The 21,290-nt window shown below is 38.7% G+C and overlaps 1 protein-coding gene across 8 annotated transcripts in view; it reads right to left on the bottom strand.

The window, feature by feature from the left end:
- RNF182 (ring finger protein 182) overlaps positions 1-21,290 on the bottom strand; it is a 58,082-nt gene that overhangs the window by 3,164 nt on the left and 33,628 nt on the right. For 3 of the 8 annotated variants that reach the window (XM_025382821.1, XM_025382819.1, XM_025382822.1), the window contains one exon: positions 2,481-2,635. The exons of 2 other annotated variants lie outside the window; for them this stretch is intronic. The gene's annotated coding sequence lies outside the window, so the exon portion shown is untranslated. Of the gene's footprint in view, positions 1-2,476; positions 2,636-15,543; positions 15,627-21,290 lie in introns of all 8 variants that reach the window. 3 more of the 8 variants (XM_025382820.1, XM_025382825.1, XM_025382826.1) reach the window with 3 other exon arrangements.

The following is a 21,290-nucleotide window of genomic DNA, read 5'->3' as shown; positions in this document are numbered from 1 at the left end:
AAGGTGTTTCTGAAAAGTGCTTTATGGAATTTTCTGAGCTTCAAGGATTAGAAGCAATAAACTTAGAAGGTTAAATCCCCTTCATCTTTTCACATACTTCTGTCATCAGAACAGGAAAGTGTTATCTCCATGCTTAGCTGTTTCAGTCAACAAGCATGATAGTGAAGAAAGAGTTAAGAATCCTAATGGGTGTAAAGGACAGTGTAGAGCTAGCTATGTGCTCTAGAACATACTTTAGTCTAGATACAAGAGATGTTCACTCTGAAATTTGTAACAAATTCTGGCCTCTGAAAACAGAATGGGACATGTATCGGAAACAGAAGACTAATTCGAGTATTGCTGGTGTAAATACCAGGTGTCTAAATACCGTCAATAGTGCTCATGAATACACAAAAGGGAATATTAAGGACAAATGTTAAAAATGTGTTTTCAGAGAGTGCTTTGATAGAGATAAGAGCATATTTAAGTAGAGCAGACTGTTCTTACCTTCTCAGTGTAAAGAAATCTGTTATATAAAAGCCTTTATTGTTTGACTATTCCATTTCAATTTTTTTTGTTTCATTGCCAGTCTTGAAAACCACAGCTGTGCATATACATTCACTAAAGGAAGAATGAGGCATGTAACACCCAATATAAGCACTATAAACAAGTCAAGTCTAAGTCCCAAGAAAGAGAAGTAAATACAGATAAAACATGCATAGCTATGTCTCTAGACATGAAGAAATCACTTGTGCATGGCTATCAATAAATACTCAACATTCACTTACTCATCTACTTTATTTCACACAAACTCTTTAGTAAAAGGAAAGTGTAATACAATCTACAGTCCTTCCTATTACTATTACTATTACTGGTTATTACTGGCTTTGGACAAATGGCTGAAGGTTAATTTCATATGCACAGTCAGTTCTCAATTTTCAGTGCTAATGGAAGGAAGCAGTGTTAATAGAAAATCTCCAAATTATTTTTAACTAGCTTTAATATATGTGGTATTTTTGGTAGTTGATTCACCTTAAATTATGTTTGGCTTAGAAAAATATCAAAATGTATTTGATTTTCTGAGCACATCTCCAAGCAATAATAGCAAAAAGCTGTCATAACAGCTCTGAGGGCAGAGAGTAACTGCTAGACATTTAAATTTGCTATGGATCATACTGCACGAACAGAGAAAGGCAGGGGGTAGCTGAATCTGGATAATTTTAAAAATCATGAATAGATGACTTATTAATACATATTGTCTTCATTTTAAGACTTTAATTTTTAATTGACTTCCTATTCTACAAGAATGTGTAATGGACAGCAGTGGCAAGATGTATACTTGGTGGCAAAAAGAAGTCAATCTATAGAATCTCTGGTAACCAAAAATGTTGGTAGGATTTTTTAAAATATAGTATATGTATGCCTGTATTTCAAAACTGCTACCACGACCCAATCTCTATGCGTCCAGCGTAACACAAAAAAAAGATATACAGACACAAACATCAAGTCTTCTCTCTCCTTTCCTTCCATGTGCCCTAATTTTCCTCATTCCTGATGCTGATCCCATTCAGGATATGCAGGTCCATGTCCCTGCAAAACATGACTATGTCCTGCTCACAGTTCCACAAGGCTGGCATTTTTCCTCCTATGGGATGAACATCTTCAGGATGATAGCCAAAGAACAAGAAGGAGTTCTATCCTGGTCAACACACACAGTCCTAGCTCACTTCATGGGACAGCCCCTAGCCCTGGGCAATTCACTGGTGATCTGCCACCTAGAAAGCTCCCATTCATTCCCTGCTGAACACAGGGCTCTTACAACAGTACCCCCGTTAGCCACACACAGACTTCAGCCAACCCAAATGGAACATGTAATTTGTTCTTTGGAGCTACATGCCCACCCAGACATAACGCTCTCCTGAATCCAGAGGTTAGGAAGCTGATGGTCCCAGTAGGATTAGCAGCATTGTCTGTCCCCACTGCCATAGAAAGGACTGAGGTATGTGAAGTCATGTGGAAAAAGGAAAAGTATGTAAACATATGCATAAAGACATCAGAAAAAAAGAGTAAAACATCCAGTGAGGATAACTAGGCAAAATTACATCTAGAGGCACAGAAAGCTAGAGTAGACACATAAGTGTTTACGAATACGTGAGAACACATTAGAACATCAGCACTTGACAGTCAGCGAGTCACATTCCTCCTTTCGGTACCAAGCTTCCAACCATTAGAAGAGTAGCAATAACACTTTATGTTGAGCCAGCCACAATTTCTATCTGATAATTGTTTGAACCTAAATTATTTCCTTGACAATATTGAGCTATTATTTGAAACAAAGCTTTGTTTTGTCATAGAAATACTCTTTCAGATTACTGAATATGTTAAGATAGAGTGTTATGTGATTATAATGTTCATATTTATAAAAATTTATATAAGGGACTTCTTGGTAACATGCAAAGAAAATACTCAATATTCAAATATCCAATAAAAAATATACCTACTCTAATTCCAAGGCCAGCTCTAGCAAACCTATTCCATCAGCAGGAAAGCCTTCATCAAGTCCTGCCTCTAAGAATGGCTCTTCTGGGCAAGACCAGGTGACAGCCTTGAGCTCTGGCAGCATCCCTGGAAATGCAGCCAACACAAGTATTTCTTCCTGGAACGGCAGAAAACAGCATGGTGATTGTTCCTCTTGAAAAGCCAGGCTACCAACTGCTAGAGTTTAAAAAAAAAAGAGTTTCATCTATGTCATTATGATTTTAAGATCCCTCAAAGAACTTGAATAATAACCAAAAATCTAAACCTTTCTAGGGTTATAATTAGAGTTGTTCTTTGGGCCTCTAAAATACAGCCATTCCATCCCATCTCCACCCTGTCTTCGCTTCTGTCAAAGGCTGTGGACAACAATCATGATGTTCAGTGAAAGCCAGATTCAAAAAGAGTAATACTATATGAGTCCATTTATATAAAGTTCACGAACACGCAAAATCAAGCTGTAGCATTTAGGGGTGCAAGCTTAGGTGGTAAAGTTATTATGAAAAGTCTGGAGGTGATTAGACTACATGTCAGGTTTATTAGTCCATTCTCATGCTGCTAATAAAGACATACCCAAGACTAAGTAATTTATATAGAAAAAGAGGTTTTATGGACTCACAGTTCCACATTGTGGAGGAGGCTGGGGAGTCCTCACAATCAAGGCAGAAAGTGAAGGAGGAGCAAAGGCATATCTTACATGGCATCAGGCAAGACAGAATGAATGCCAAGCAAAACGGGAAACCGCTTATAAAACCATCAGATCTCGTGAGAATTCACTATCATGAGAACAGTATAGAGGAAACTGCCTCCATGATTCAATTATCTCCACCTGACTCTGCCCTTGACATGTGGGGATTATTACAATTTAAGGTCAGATTTGGGTGGGGACACAGAGCCAAACCATATTATTCTACCTCTAGCCCCTCCCAAATCTCATGTCCTCACATTTCAAAACCAATCATGCCTTCCCAACAGTCCCCCAGTGTCTTAACTCATTTCAGCATTAACTCAAAAGTCTACAGTCCAAAGTCTCATCTGAGACAAGGCAAGTCCCATGCACCTATGAGCCTGTAAAATCAAAAGCAAGTTAGTTAATTCCAAAATATAATGGGGGTACAGACATTAGATAAATACACCCATTCCAAATGGGAGAAATTGGCCAAAACAAAGGGGCTGCAGGCACCATGCAAGTCCAAAATCCAACAGGGCAGCCAAATCTTTGACTCCATGTCTCACATCCAGGTCATGCTAATGCAACAGTTGGGTTCCCAAGGTCTTGGACAGCTCTGCCTGTGTGGCTCTGTAGGGTACAGCCTCCTTGCTGGCTGCTTTCACAGGCTGGCGTTGAATGTCTGCAGCTTTTCCAAATGCATGGTGCAAACTGTCTGTGGATCTATTGCTCTGGGGTCCGGAAGACGGTGGCCCTCTTCTCACAGCTCCACTAGGCAGTGCCCCAGTGGGGACTCGGTGTGGGGGCTCCAACCCCACATTTCCTTCCACACTGCCCTAGCAGAGGTTCTCCATGAGGGCCCCACCCCTGCAGCAAACTTCTGCCTGGACGTCCAGGCATTTCCATACACCCTCTGAAATCTAGGTTCCCAAACCTCAATTCTTGACTTCTGTGCACCCAGAGACTCAACACCACATGGAAGCTGCCAAGGTTTGGGGCTTGCACCCTCTGAAGTCATGGGCTGAGCTGTACACTGACCCCTTTTAGCCATGGCTAGGATATAGGCCACCAAGTCTCGAGACTGCACAAAGCAGTAAGGCCCTAGGTCCAGCTGACAAAACCGTTTTTTCTCTTAGAACTCTGGGTCTGTGATGGGAGGGGCTGCCATGAAGACCTCTGACATGCAGAGACATTTTTCCCATTGTCTTGGCAATTCACATTTGGCTCCTTATTACTTATGCAAATTTCTGCAGCCAGCTTGAATTTCTCCTCAGAAAATGGGTTTTTCTTTTCTATTGCATCGTCAGGCTGCAAATTTTCTGAACTTTTATACTCTGCTTCCCTTTTTTTTGAGACAGAGTCTTGCTCTGCTGCCCAGGCTGGAGTGCAGTGGTGCAATCTCAGCTCACTGCAAGCTCCGCCTCCTGGGTTCATGCCATTCTCCTGCCTCAGCCTCCCGAGTAGCTGGGACTACAGGTACGTGCCACCACGCCCAACTAATTTTTTTTTTTTTTTTTGTATTTTTAGTAGAGATGGGGTTTCACCATGTTAGCCAGGATGGTCTCAATCTCCTGACCTCATGATCTGCCCGTCTTGGCCTCCCAAAGTGCTGGGATTACAGGCATGAGCCACTGCACCCGGCCACTTTGCTTCCCTTTTAAACATAAATTCCAATTCCAAACCATATCTTTGTGAATACATAAAACTGAATGCTTTTAATAGCACCCAAATCACCTCTTGAATGCTTTGCTGCTTAGAAATTTCTTCCACCAGATACCCTAAATCATCTCTCTCAAGTTCAAAGTTCCACAGATCTCTAGGGCAGGGGCAAAATGCCACCAATCTCTTTGCTAAAACATAGCAAGAGTTACCTTTATTCCAGTTGTCAACAAGTTTCTCATCTCCATCTGAGACAACCTCAGCCTAGACCTTATTGTCCATATCACTATCAGCATTTTGGTCAAAGGCATTCAAAGTCTCTAGGAAGTTCCAAACTTCCCTGCATCTTCCTGCCTTCTGAGCCCTCCAAGACTCTAGGAAGTTCCAAACTTGCCCACATTTTCCTGTCTTCTTCTGAGCCTTCCAAACTGTTTCAATCTCTGTCTGTTACCCAGTTCCAAAGTTGCTTCCACATTTTCAGGTATCCTTATAGCAGTACCCCACTCCTGGTACTAATTTACTGTATTAGCTCATTCTTATGCTAATAAAGATATACCCAAGACTGAGTCATTTATACAGAAAAAGAGGGTTAATGGACTCACAGTTTCACATGGCTGGGGAGGCCTCACAATCATGACAGAAGGCGAAAAAGGAGCAAAGTCACGTCTTACATGGCAACAGGCAAGAGAGAATGAATGCCAAGTTAAATGAGAAACCCTTTATAAAACCATCAGATTTCATGAGAACTTACTATCATGAGAACAGTATTGGGGAAACTGCCCCCATAATTCAATTATCTCCACCTGGCTCCACCCTTGACATGGGAATTACAATTCAAGATGAGACTTGGGTGGGGACACAAAGCCAAACCATATTATCAGGACAGCCAATGCCTTGAAGGGAAGAAAGGAAAATGTCCAAGCAGACTCAGTGCAGGCTACAGAGTGGTTGACAATGCACTCTTCTTGACTGGGGTGGTACTTACAAGGGTTCATTTTGTGCTACTCCATTACACAGTACCATTTTCTGTACTAGTGTTATCTTTCACCATAAAAAAAGAAAGGAAAGGAAAAACAAAAGGAAAAAGGAAAGAAAGGGAATGTATGACTTTTTGGGCTATTTTTATAGATACAGATTTTTCTACATTCAAAATGTATAGATGTATATTTTGGATCAACTTACTTTTGCCATATGATCTGTATGTAAGTTCATTAATTTTTTCCACAAAATTGAAATGTCATTTATCTATCATCTTAATTTTCATGAATTACTATGAATCAATACTGCTCGTAAGAATATAAATTAGTACAACCACTATGGAAAACAGTATGAACATTTCTCAAAAAACTAAAAATAGAAATACCTTACAACCCAGCAATTCCTCTACTGGGTATCTACCCAAAGAAAAAGAAATCAATATATCAAAGGGATATATGCACTACCATTTTTATTGCAGGACTATCCACAATAGCAAAGATATGGAATCAAGCTATATGCCCATCAACAGAGGAATAGATAAAAAAAGTGAACTACTATTTGGCAATAACAAAGAATGAAATCCTGTCATTTGCAGCAACATGAATGGAACCAGAAGTGATTATGTTAAGTGCAATAAGCCAGGCACAGAAAGACAAATACCTCATGTTCTCACTCATATGGGAGCTAAACAACTATCTCAGGATGAGGTAGGGGAGGGAGAAAGAAGAGAGGTTGGTTAATGGGTACAAACATACAATTAGATAGAAGTAATAAGTTCTAATATTTGATAGCATACTAGGGTGACTATACTTAGCAACAATAATGTGTATATTTCAAAGTAACCAGAAAGCTTGAAATACCAACATATAAAAATAATAAACAGTTAAGGTGATGAATAACCCAATTACCCTGACTTGACCACTATACATTCTTTGTATGTTACAAACACTCACATGTACCGCATAAATATGTACATTATTATATATTAAGAAAAGAGGGAAAGTGGATGGAATCTCCAGGATGGACATATCTGTGCATGCCTTGGTGAGAACAAGGGCTAAAGTATGTCTCACCAGACACTGAGTAAAAAATCTGGTATGCTAAAATTGCCTTAAAAATAAATACAAAGTTTTCTTTTCCTAAAAAAATACATACATTTTCAAATATATGAAGCTGGTATACCTAACTAACACTTCACAGTCTTTCATCCTTTTATAAGTCATCTGGGGATAAGACTATACAAATAATTACCTACTATTATTCTCATAAATTAGCTTGAGCTCCTGGACTATTGGGCAAATGATTGTTTTCACAGCCCTAAATGTTTACCACTTATTATCAGACTCAAATCCATCTTACTCTGCTACTTAATTCCCTTGATGGTGAAGATGCAAACTTGGCTTATATTTTAAAGCAAAGTCCCTCCAGTGGACATCTGTTGTTTGTATCTACCTAGGATCTTTTTGCTCCTTTATATCACACTGCTCCCTTCCCAACTGCCCCCACTTCTTTGGCGAAGTGTTCCCTACTTACTCAAATTACAAAATGGTGGGTGGGCTGTGCTAATCATAGTACCTCCCTTCTCTCCAAAGGTGTGGACTTGGGACCAGGCCTGACTGATCACATACTCCACTACTCCCCTATTCACAAGGATTAGTCTAATGGGCATGTGAGCCAAACCAGACTTCTCAAAGCTCCTGCCTGGAACTCTTTTTATTTGAAGCTAGGGAAAAACAGGACAGGACAGGGACCAGGGGAGGGGACACAGAACCAGAAAAAGATGTATCAAGGAACTGCCATGGCAGCAAGAGGGAGAATAAGAAGAACAAAGCCAAAATTATGAAGACAGTAAAGGAAAACAAGAGGCAGAGATAAAAAAAAAAAAAAAAAAAAAAAAAAAAAAAAAAAAAAAAAAAAAAACAGAGACAAACCTGATGAGACCTAAACTGAGTTTCTGAAGTCACTAATGTATGAAGATTTCTGTGAGCCAATAAATTCCTTTTTATGCTTATGCTAGTTTTCTGGATGGATTTCTGTTACTTACAACCCAAAGGGCCCTAATACAGTTACCATGCTGTACTTGACGTTGAGAGTTTATTGTTGTTTTAGATCTAGGTTGCTACTTAGTATTACAGAAATTTATATAAATAAATAATTCAACAAAACAACTCAGAGGCAATAGGCATTCTCTAAGATTTCATTTGCACATGTGTGCACACACGCATGCACATGTACACATAAACACATATTTACATATATAAATACACAAAGGTCACCAGACATATTGTTGCTTATTTATTAGTGGCCTTTGTGTGTGTGCATTCTTTTTTATTTGGTTCTTTTCTCCTCCACAAGTATCAGCCAGAATACCACCCTTCCCTGTTCCACTTCCCCCAGGAACCCATATTAACTACCTGGTATGTCTTCTTCTACATACAGATGGTTCGCAACTTCCTATTTTTCTACTTTACACTCATGCAAAAGCCATACACATTCAGTAGAAACCATATTTTGAGTATCCACAAAACCATTGTTTTTCACGTTTATTACAGTATTCAGTAAATGACACGAGATACTCAACACTTCATTATGAAATGGGAAAAGTTCCCTTATCCCTCTCACAGGGCACGTGATGGGGGTGTAGCTCGCTTCTTCAGTGCCCCACCGCTCAAACTTCTAGGCAGAGCATGAAGACAGGTAGGTTATGGGGCTCTGACCCCACAGCAGTGTGTAAGGCTGAATGTTTACAGCTCCTGAAGCCCCAGAGGGTGTGTGTTACCACGTGCTCTTTTAGTTTAGCCATCTGTAGGTGGCTTATGTTAGTCAGCTCAATTAGACCCTCTGCTTTATCGCACAGAAAGAGGGCTTTCTGTATCCTGAGGTTTCTCGCCTTGGTGTACCGGAAGAATCGGATCACACGTGGGCTTAGAGAATGAGTGCAAGGTTTTATTGAGTGGAAGTTCTCAGGAGATGGATGGGGAGCCAGAAGGGAGATGGAGTGGGAAGGGGTTTTCCCCTGGAGTCGGGCAACTCAGCGCCTGGACTCTCCTCCAACTGCCCCGGCCAAACTTCTTGTCATTCTACCAGTTGATGGACTGCCAGCCTGCCAGCGTCTGTCAGTGTGCTCTTGTGTCGCAGTGCTCCTCTCAACGTCCAGTCACTTGTGTGTCTCAGGGTTTTTATAGGTACAGGATGGGGATGTGGTGGGCCAGGGTGGTCTTGGGAAATGGAACATTTGGGTGTGAAGGCAGGAGGGCCTGTCCTCTCTAGGTCTGTGACAGGTCTGAGGGTGAAGCCCTAACCAGGGACCATGCCCTCCTCTACCCAGCACTTCCCTGACCCCCTTCTGTATCAATTATAAGCTTTGTGATAGATGATTTTGCCCAACAGACCAATGTAAGTGTGCTAAACACATTCAAGGTAGGCTAGGCTAAGATACGATGTTTGGTAGGTTAGGTATATTAAATGCATTTTCTTCCAACTTAAGTATTTTCAACTTCCAAAGAGTTTATTGGGATGTGACCCCATCATAAGTAGAAAAGCATCTGTATTTCTCCATCTACATATAATTGCAAGGACACAAATAAACACAATCTTTTTGTTTTTTATTAGTAGTATATTATACCAAGTTTTCTGCATCTTGCTTTTCCTACTCAATAATAGCTCATTCAACTGAGATAGCCCTAAATTACTTTTATAATGGCTGCATGATATTTCACCATTTGGATGTACTAGAATATATCCAACCATTCCTCTCCTGGTGGCTATTTATTTGTCTAAATTTTTCCCCCAACACAAACAGTAATGCCAAACACAACCTTGTAATATATATCCCTACATGTGGGTGCTTTTATTTCTTTAGGAGAACAAGGAGTAGAATTTCTGGATCAAACAGATACTACTTGTAATCTATTTTGCCAGACTGCTTTCCAAAAAGGCTGTAACACATACTCGACCAGTAATATGAGTATTCTTTCTCCTGAACATCAATAGTTATCGAACTTCTAAGTTTTGCCAGCCTATGGAGTTTCTTTCCATTGTCTGTTCCAATAGTTTTTATTACTAGCATCTATACATTTTGTTAAATGCTTTTGCAGCATCTATTGATGTGATCATATGATTTTCTACCTTTAAATAGATCACGTAATAAACTGCACTGATAGATTTTGACTTTTATATTCTTGGAATAAACCCCACCTGGTCACAGTTGGGTCCTCAAATACATTCATGGGTTCTATTCGCTAATATTTTATTTAGAAATTTTGCATCTGTACTCAAAATTAAATTGGTCTCTAGATTTTTTTTGTGCTGTTAGGTTGTGACATTAAATGTATGCTTATTTTATAAGTGAAACAGGAGCTATTCATCTTCTGGAACAGTTTAAATACCGATAAAATTATGTGTTCTTTAAAAGTTACATAAAACTCAGCTGTAATTTCATATGATTCCATTGTCATTTGCAATAGTAGATCTTTAACAATTTTTCCATCTCTTTTAGGGTTATTGTCCTATTCAAATGTTCCATTTCTTCCTAGGTTAAATTTAGACATTTATATTTGACAACCTGGGGACAGGTTCCTGATCTGTCACCCAGGATGGAGTGCAGTGGCATGATCTTAGCTCACTGCAACCTCCACCCGCCAGGGTCAAGCAACCTTCTCACCTCAGCCTCCCAAGTAGAGATTACAGGTGTGTGCCACCATGCTTAGCTAATTTTTGTATTTTTAGTAGAGACACGGTTTTGTCATGTCGTCCAGGCTGGTCTCAAACTCCTGTACTCAAGCAATCCACCCACCTTGGCCTCCCAAAGTGCTGGGATTACAGTTATGAGCCACCATGCCTGACCTGGGTTTTGGTTTTTAACTCAGTCTGACAATTTTGCCATTAAAACATTTAATGAATTATAAAAATTTGTGAATTTTCCAAGTTCATTCACATTTAATGTAAAGGCTGTCATGTATTAACTCATTCTTTCCTTCTCACTTGATTTATTTGATTCAATTCCAAATATTTCCCTCCTGTCATCTTCCTTCACCTCAAGGTATGTGTTTCTGGTTAACTTTTGGTTCAGTTACTTTTTGTTTTGTATTATTATTTTTGTCAGAAAACACGTGATATTTCTGAATGCTTACATAGTAACAAATTTCCTCCTGACAGGGAAATGTATGGGATTTTCGGGCTGCTGTCTTTTTCTCTCTGAAACCAACCCAATAGTCCTATAGACTAATCTTTTTTATAAACATAGATTGCCCTTTCTTATCTTAAAGCTTAAAACTTATATTTGTTTAATCTGAGCTCCTTCCTCAGGAGAGGACTTTCATGTCTCTCAAAAAAAGTATCAAAGAATTGAAACTCACCAGATCACCACACCAGATGAGGGGCCCCTCACTGATCATGATTGCTTCCTTGCCCCTCTCTAGTTCCTGTTTTCTTGCACATTGTTACATTTCTTCCCTGCTATATAAACCCCTGGTTTTAGTCTTCAGAGAGATGGATTTGAGAAGGACCTCCCATCTCCTCAGCCACAGCACCCAATTAAAGCCTTCTTCCTTGGCAATACTCATTGTCTCGTGATTGGCTTTCTGTGCGGTGAGCAAGTAGGGCCTAGACCAAACCCTTGGTATTTTGGTAACATCTCCATGGCCTGCAGAAATTGCTATCTCTAGTTTTCTGTGTCACAGATGAGAAATCTGCTGCTAGTCTGATACTTCTTCATGGTAAGTAATTTGCTCTGTCTAGAAGCTTCTAAGATTTTGCCTCTTATTCTTAATATATAGTTCAAGAACTTTTCCAATAAATCCAGAGTGTCTTTTTTCATAAATTTTACCTGGAACTTAATAGGCCACTTGAATTTACAGACTCAAGTGCTGATTTTTAAGCTCAAAAAATTTGTTCCTTATATTTATTTAATTATTGCCTTTCCTCCATCTGTTCCTTTTTCTCTTTCTGGCTCTCTCCTGTTACTCACATGTTATATTTCCTGGATCTATTTTCTTTTGTGGTTTCCATTCCTTTATATTTTCGTTCTATACTTTCATATTCTTCTACTTGACCAACTAGGCTGCCAATTCAAGCCCCAGGAATGATCATTATCACCTTCAGTTCATTTACTAAAATGTTTGATGGGGAAATCATGCATTTCATCTCTAGAAAGTCTTCTTGTGCTGCATCTGCATCTCCTTATGTGCTCTTTCTATTTTTTGTCAGGTTGTCATCTGTCTCTGGCTGCCGCTCCATCTCATTCAGCGTGAGTTGTCTTTTATCATAGACTGTCTTCCCTTTGGCTGCAGTGCCAATATTTTTCTTTGTTATATCACTGGGGTTCAGGTCTGATTGTTGAAGGACTCGTGGAACTGAAGTTCTATGAGTAGGGGAAACACAACGATCTCTTCTCCTGCGATCTAGCAGTGTGACAGGTGGGCTGCCAGGACCCTTCCAAGGCCTCCTGCTCCAAAGGACGCCCCCAACTACTGATTTTTCTCCTTGGTCTCTTGTGGAACACACACACCATGGGGTGAGGGTAAGTTTCAGTTTTCCTCCCAGGATTCCCCATCCTCTGTAGGTCAAGCTCATCACAGTATCCAATGCATCCTGATCTTCTGGTGGGACTCATCCAACGGATGCCAGCCCTCGGTACCAGCCAAGCCTAGAAGGGAATCCCCCATCTGCTCCCCACTCCCCTACCCTCAGCTTTCACAAAGCTTGGGGTTTCACTTGCACTCAGGGGTCTGCTGGCTCCAGAAGTAGTTGGGATCAGGAAAGGCAGACAGAGTAGAATTGAGAGAGCAAGATAGCAAGCCACTTTAGCTTATTATCTTTCAAGAATCCTTGCCAATTATAATTCCTGGAGTTTTTCCCAAATAGTTACCTAGATGGAAAAATGGAAATTTGTGATAAAAGTTTAATTTGGGGAGAACACTGGCAATACTAATCATGTTCAGTGACTATTAAATAAAGATATATACCAAACTGATACTCATCCCTAAGTTAACTGTTTTTGAAATTCACTTTTTAGAATTCTCCTTTTTGCACATTATTTTGTTTTACTTCCTCGATAGTAAACTGTCTCATTCTAAGAATCCATAAACTGGACACTCAACGGCATGAGAATCATTTTCCTTTGCCTTTGGCTATCTTTCTTAAGTAATGCCTTTCAAGTTCTACCTTTTAATTCAAAGAGCTATATTGCTATATACTAGTTAGATAATAATTCTTTTTTTTACATTTTAAAAACATTTGTGTTTTTTTAACTGAAATTGTCTTGAGTCTTTGCTGTTTGGATCTTGAACTGTTTTTGGGTCTTCTTCCCCACTTTTTCATGATACTACCCTTCTATTTCAATTTTTAAAATTTATTAGTAGACCATCTCCCCTAAATACTCTTTGCCCTAGCCCCTATCATGTGTGGCAACTTGTCTGCAAATATGGCTGCAATAATTCTCCACAGACCTGTACAAACACTTTCTACAATGCGACCTTCTTTTCATCAGATCAACAGGTAATCTGTTTTTCCCCACCCCTTAAATCTTGGCCTTGTGACTTGCTTTGACCAACATTAAGAGTTTGAAGCAAATTTGTGACCTCAGGGTGTCTTGAAGCTTCTGCTTTGCTCTCCTGGAATTCTGAGACCACCATCAAAGAAGCCCAGGCTAGCCTCTCCAAAGATGAGAAACCACAGAGAGAAAGGCCCAGACAAAAGCCAGCACCAAATCCAGTCATGTGATACCATTAGAGACCATCCAGCCTCAACTAACCACCAGGGACAACACCCATTTGAATGAGTGTCACCATGAAAGAACAGCTGAAGAATGTGCCCCACTGAGCCCAGTAGAAAATGCTGAGCCACAGACTCATGAACCAATAAAATGGTTGTTGTTTCCAGCCACTAGTTTTGAGATGCTTTTGTAACAATAGATAAGCAAAATAGCATGCTAAACTATTTATTTCCAAACTAATCCAAAGCCAATCTCTGCCCAAAGAAATTATTTCCCTCATTTATCAATGAGTGTCATGCCTACCTAGAAGACTCTTTTATGAACTTTGAAGCTGTCCAATCCATACATCTTGCAAGTTTTGTCAGTCAAAATACAGTTTCTATGTATTCTTCCATGCATAAACTTCAATAATTTGTATTATAATAACTTCTACTAATTCAAGTCTTTTTAAAAAGCTCAAAAATTTTAGAAACACTGCATAAGCTCTACTACAGTAAGTGGAAATTATAATTCCCACTTAATAGGTATATGAACATCCATTGAAGTTAAGTACCTTTCCTAAGATTACATGAGAAGTCAGGACAAAAAAAGTCAAAATAAGTAGAGCTCAAAACAAAAAAACAAAAAACAAAACAGAGCTGTCACTGTGATCCTATTATTTGTCTATCCAGGGCTCTATGCTGTGTTACTCCACTGTCCATATGAATTAATTGTATAGGTCTTAGGGTGAGTTGAGTTTCTTCAAAATATTTCATATACAGTTTCATGTAGCCTGAATTATTCTTATAGAATCCATCAACCATTTTAATTTGGCATCAACAGGAGATATATTTTTCCCCTTATGAAAAGACAACTTTCAAATTTCAACTCTCATTTCCAAAAATACTCCTCCCATCCTGGAAAATAAATGTTGTAAACATTGCTCTCTAGATGATGAGAAAATATATTTTAAATGGCTCTGTAACAAGAAAACTGATACAAGTTAAGGTATTGCCATTTTCATTAACTATGGTTTCTGTTTTTATAAATGGTGCTAAATACCTGCTTCTATGTTCAATTTATTTTTGTGCAAAATGGAGAATCACTCTTCAAACACTTTGACTTCTTGATCATCAGTTTTTATGACGTCTTAAATTCTTTGACTAATAACTCTATCTTCAAAAACATGAGAGATTCTGGCACTTGTAGCATCATTTTTCTTTGTGACTATCAAGGCAGAACATTGGTTTTTACGCTCAGCTATTGATAAAGTACACACGCTTGCCATCTCTCTGACACCCAATTGCTCATTCACAAAACCTGATGTTCCTAACCTCATTATTTATGGAGCTTGAGTCTCAAATTAAGCTTAAACCACACATGTGGCATCTACCTCCAAGAAAGTCCAGTTTTTCCACCTAGAGATTCAGAAGCTGGATTCTAGTTAGAGCTTGAAAGACCCGCATTACTGTTAATAATTACTAACAATAATATGCTGGTCTCAGTCCCAATTTTCACAGTTATGCCTTAGGGAACATTAATAATAGTTGAACTTTGTAGAGATTATGGTCTCAGAATTAAGGGTTTTAGTACACCTTTCATTAAAAACAATCCTTCTCACTATAATAAAAGTCTCCAAAACTCAAAAACCTAAAAAGAATAGGCTCAACGAATGCCAAGCTCTCGTTCTGGAAGGACCGTCAGCTGACTCTAGAAGAATTTAACCCACAATACTCATAACCCCTAATGGTGGTTTGGCAGCATAAGGAGCAATTCCAGAAAGCCTCCCTCGACAATTAAAACTCTTACCTCCCCCCTCTCCAAGAACAAGCAATTTAATTTGATGGAGAGTCATAATCTATTTATTAGGATACAGCCAAGTTAATAACCTAGCAATCTAAGTTATTAATTTTGGAAGAGAGGCCACTATTTTTATATATGGAGTTGTGATTTATGCTGTGCTGTTTGCCAGCAGTTTTAAACGAATAAATGTTCAGGAATAAGAGAGAAAAAAACAGGTACTCCGCACCCTATATTTAGGTATCCACATCTGCTTTCTTCTTCAAGACTCTGGAAGTGCAGCCAGGAGCATGACCATCCCTTGCGGGCAGTCTACAATGGAAGCACATAGCATCTAGAGTCAGGAGACCGAGATTTGGGACCTGGCTCTGACACTGCCATCTTAGACTAAAAGATAACACCTGCCTCACAAAGTGGTTGTGAGGATTCAATGAAATCATTTAGGTGTAAATATTTTACATACATAAGCACTATATGGATGCGACTAGAAATTTAGAAATAATGGATCCAATGATATGGTACTTCAGCATTCTAAATTGGTAGTGGATAGAATATGTATTGAACACAGTATCAGAAGGTACACAGGTTTTCTGTCTATAGATAGAGCAGGTAATAAGTAAAGCAAGCAAAGCACAATTTATCAATGTTGTAATAACTTCCACTACCTGATGAATGGAGAGGGAAATGTCATTATTTCTCTTTTGTTTATACTATCTATATGGAACACTAACAAATAACACATAAAGCTCGTAAGTTTAGATTTTTTGCTTAGTACCTTACTCTTTATTTGGAAGAGGCAAAGATATAAGATCATGGTTAATAAGAATATGGCCGGAAAATTACATTATTAAGAATGACTGAATCCTGTTCCATTAGACTAATTTCTTTCCTATTAATTTCTTCCTTCATAATTTCCTTTGGCCAAAGTGTAATAAAACTCTCTAACCTTATCAAGAGAAACTAAAATGTCTAAAGAAATTAGCATAGATTACATGTACCATTTCTACAATTTCAAACTTAAGTAGATTATTTTGATGCCTATTTCACTAAATGGAACTAATAGTGTATATAACATGCGCGCGTGCGCGCACACACACACTCACTCTCTCTCTCTCTCCCTCCCTCCGTCAAAAAAAGTGCATTATACTCCCAAAGCCATGGCTGAAAATCACCAACTGTCCTTCATCAATACATTTGTGATTGACAGAAAAGTCATCTTCAACTGCTATAGAACTCACTTAAAAGAGTAACAGCTGGGTTTGGTTTTTGATTTGTTTGTTTGTTTTTTGTAGAGATGGGGTCTTGGTATATTGCCCAGACTGGTCTCAAATTCCTGGCCTCAAGCAATCCTCCTGCCTTGGCCTCCCAATGTGCTGGGACTACAGGCATGAGCCACTGTACCTGGCCAAGATAGATTTTAATTCTTGATGGACTCATGATGTAGCCCTCTTTTGATATATTATCACTTTCATTTAATAATTCAGCAAGCATTTACTTAATATCTTTTAAGTGTCATACCATGTGCAAGATGCTGGGGATTCAAAGACAATCAAGACAAGGTTCCTGAAAGCAGAGGCTGATTGTAAAGGCAAATGGATCCTTTCCTGCCTTTACCTTGTCTCATTTGTTCTTCACCTTCTTCCCAGTGACTATACCCTTACTCTTGAAACTATCTATTCTCACAGTTCCATGACATCACAGTCTTCCAGTTTTCCTCCTAGTTCACTGATCACTGATCACTATTCTCAATCTTTTCTTCTAGCTCCTCTTCTATCAAATCTCTACATGTTAGAACTCCGTAGCCCTTGCTTGCACTCTTTCCCTTGGATTGTTCCATCTCCTCTAGTAGCTTTGAATACCATGACATGATGACTGCCCCCCAATTTGTGTCTGCAGCCTATCCCTTCCCTCTGAGTTCCAGAGTGCTTACAGCACCTCCACTTGTATTAAAAAAAACATTTCAAATTTAACAGGTCTAAGACAAATTTTAATCCTCACCTCTCACTACCACCCAATTGTTTCCTGCAGTTTTCCCCATTTTAATAAATGGCACCATAATTCTCTTAGTTTTTCAAAAACTAGGAGTCACCTTTGATTCTACATTATACCTTACTCCTCATGTCCAATCCACTGGCAAGTCAGTCAATTCAACCGAAGTATGTTTCCAATCTTCCAATATCATTCCATCTTCATCATGAACATCCTAATCCAGGCTTTGACCCTGTTCATTGCAGAACCTTCTAATTTATCTTCATGCTTCTAATCTTGCCCTGTTATAAATTATTTTCATTGCAATAACCAAAGTAAGCTTCTAAAAATGTAAATGGGATTATATCTACCATCTGTTTATTACACTTAAATTGTTTTTCATTACATAGAGATTAAAATCCAAACTCTATGCAGCAAGGTACTGTATGACCTGGCCTCTGCCTTCCCTCCAACCCTGTCTTGAACATATGTTTTCTTGGCACACTGGCCTTTGTTAAGTTCCATGAACAGTCCAAAGTCTTTCATGTTTTAGGCTGTTTGCTCAATGTGAAATGTCATACTAATCTCATTCCTTCTTAGAGATCTTGCCTTAGTCTGTTTTGTGTTGCTATAAAGGCATACCTTGACGCTGGGTAAATCATAAAGAAAAGAGGTTTATTTGATTCAAAATTCTGACTGGTTGGCAAGTTCAGGACTGGACATCTGCATCTGATGAGGCTCTCAGGCTGCTTCTAACCATGGGAAGAAATGAAAGGGAGCTGATATGTGCAGATATCACATGGCAAGACAGGAAGCAAGAGAGAGGGGAGGTGCCAGGCTCTTTGTAACAATTAGTTATCAAGGGAACTAACAGAGTAAGAATTCATTCACCTCCAAAGAAGAGCATTAATCTATTCATGAGAGATCTGGTCAAATTTCAACATGAGGTCTGGAAGTAACAAATATCCAAAACCACAGCAGATCTCAATATAAAGTCCTCAAGGAGGTCCTCCCCAATTACTTGTTTTCAAAATCACTTACCCCTTGTTTTCTGTTATGGCACTCTGTTTACTTCCTTCAACAAACTTCAAGAAGCCCAATTTAACTAATTTGTCTGTTCTAAATTTCTACTACTACAATGTAAATTGTAAGAATACAAGAACCACTAATATGTTGCTTACCATTTTAGTACAAGCACCTATCATAAGCTAGCACAAAGTAGATACTCAATAAATACCTGCCATATAAATATATTGAAATGTTTCCAAGACTCCTCCCACCTCTTCCTATCCGTGAATGGTATACCACACCCTTCTGAATGTGGTGAAGTCAGCACTTTGTCTTGATAAATATTCTTGAATGTGGCACATTTTATAATGTAGATTTTCAGATTATAGATTTTATATTATTATTATTACTATCATTATTATTTTGAGATGAAGTCTTGCTCTGTCGCCAGGCTGGAATGCAGTGGCGCAATCTCGGCTCACTGCAACCTCCGCCTCCCAGGTTCAGGCAACTCCCGAGTAGCAAGGACGACAGGCATGCACCACCACACCCAGCTAATTTTTGTATTTTTAGTAGAGACAGGATTTCACCATGTTGGCCAGGATGGTCTCGATCTCTTGATCTCATGATCCGCCTGCCTCGGCCTCCCAACAGATTATAAATTTAACAATCTAAAATGTCCATGAAAATATCAAATCAGCTGAACTTCCCAAAAAATCTATAAACATTAAAAAACACATTAAAGACTTATAGCATCTAGGAAGCTCTCAATACATGTCGAAAAAATAAAAGAATTCCATTATTTGTCTTTATCATTTAAAATCTCCAATTTGATAAATATTTGTCCACAATCAGCTTCAGGTTTAGGCTCACCGAAAGTATCTATTAATACAATTCAGAGAATAAAATTCCCATAGGATTGTTTCTCTGTAAATGTTCAGATATGTACCTGAAGAAGTATACTTTGTGCTTAAGGCGTTTAAATTTTCTACAAATGTTTCTTTACATACTAAGCAAAATAGTTATCACTACAATATTTCAATATTCACAATGTTCTAAAAATTATAAATACAGTTAAAGCTAGAAAGGTATTATTTTTATAATATTATCCTAAAATAAAAACAAAGTCACAATCCAAAACGTTTTGCTCACTTTCTGTAATTCTAAAGAATACACCATCTCTTTTTCAGCATTAATAAAAATGGCTACAACATCTCATGAGATGAAGTAGATTTCTATTTACCAAGGTCCAGTTGTACTTGGACTCAGCAAAAATGTCACCAATCCAATTAATGAAATGCCTCAATTAATAATGGACAAAAAGTTTTAAAAGGAAATAAAAACATTCTATATTCTACCACATTTAATATATGCCTTGATCCAAGCTTGACAAGAAAAAAAGAACTCTATAGATTAAATTTTATTGAATTTATTTGCCCTCAGTGGCTTTTCTCAATAGGCCTTTTAGAATCAATCTTAATGAATGTGTCACTTTGCAACACAGCTACATAATGTGGCATTATTGATTGACATATATTCAACTGTGAAGATTAGGATAAAGTAAAAGCCTGTAGTGTTTTTTAAATGAGACAAAATGATACTTACATAAAAAGAAGATTGCTAGGAAAGATAGTTTTATATTTATTGTATACTAGTGACAGACATTCTAAATACTCTATTCCTAAAAGGCCCCTATGCAAGATGGAGTCTCTCTAGTTTGAACACCTCTGACAGATCCCTTGGTGTGGAAACTGTGTGACATTTCATTCCAGTCACACAGTGGACAGGTGAGTTACTAGTGAAGATGTAGAACAAAGGGATTAGTACTGCCCTGGGTGTGTGTGTATGGTGGGGGCAGGGGGTAGTGCTTGTTACTGACTATAGAGCAGGAAGAAAGTAGAGCATGGCTTCCTTTCATATCAGCCCAGGAAATGATGAATTTGGGGAAGCTTTTACATTATAAATAAATTCTTCCTATATTTGTGGTTGAGAGAAAAAGAGCTCAGCCGTTGGTATCCTTGAAGATGGTCATAATTAGTCTGGAAAACCTCCATGGAAAGAAGTGAAACTTAGGAAACTTTTGTAGTGAGCCAAGATACATTAAGCAGAGAAAGAACATTATAGAGTAGTCTAATGCAAAGGACAGGCTGGGAGCAGTGGCTCATGCAGGTGATCCCAGCACGCTGGGAGGCCAAGACGGGTGGATCACCTGAGGTCAGGAGTTTGAGACCAACCTGGCCAACACAGTGAATGCCCGTCTCTACTGAAAATACAAAAAGTAGCCGGGTGTGGTGGCATGCATCTGTAATCCCAGCTAGTAGGGAGGCTGAGGCAGGAGAATCGACTGAACCCGGCAGGTGGAGGTTGCAGTGAGCGTAGATCACACCATTGCACTTCACCCTGGATGACAAGAGCAAGACCCCATCTCAAAAAAAAAAAAAAAAAAAAGCAAAGAACAGTCAGGATATATTAGGCCAAAGCAGAGAGAGTATGCAGCAGAAGATAAAAATAGACAGCTGGTCACTATTACAATAGCTAATATTTGGAATCAAGTGGCCATCAACAGATGAATGGATTTAAAAATGTGGTAGGTATACACAATGAAATACTATTCAGCCCTAAGAAAGAATGAAATCTTGTCATCTGCAGCAATATGAATAAGTCTGAAGGACATTATGTGAAGTGAAATAAGGCAGGCACAGAAAGAGAAGTACTGCATGTTCTCACTCAAATGTGGGAGCAAAATAAAGTTTTAGCCCATGGAAATTTTAAATATTATGTAGAACTGTTAGAAAGAATCAAATTTCTGAATTTGAAAACAATATATTTTCATACCTAATAAAGGTATGAAAATGGGGAGGGCACAGAGATAAGATCTTGCTATGTTGCCCAGGCTGGTCTTGAACTCCTGGCCTCAAGCAGCCCTCCCACCTCAACCTCCCAAAGTGCTGCGATTACAGATGTGAGCCACACTGCACCTGGCCTAATAAAACTTTTTTA

The sequence above is a fragment of the Theropithecus gelada genome, chromosome 4 (assembly GCF_003255815.1).
Source record: "Theropithecus gelada isolate Dixy chromosome 4, Tgel_1.0, whole genome shotgun sequence".
NCBI lineage: Eukaryota > Metazoa > Chordata > Mammalia > Primates > Cercopithecidae > Theropithecus > Theropithecus gelada.
The sequence above is the reverse complement of the archived record's forward strand: the minus strand, read 5'-3'. Positions and strand labels throughout refer to the sequence as shown.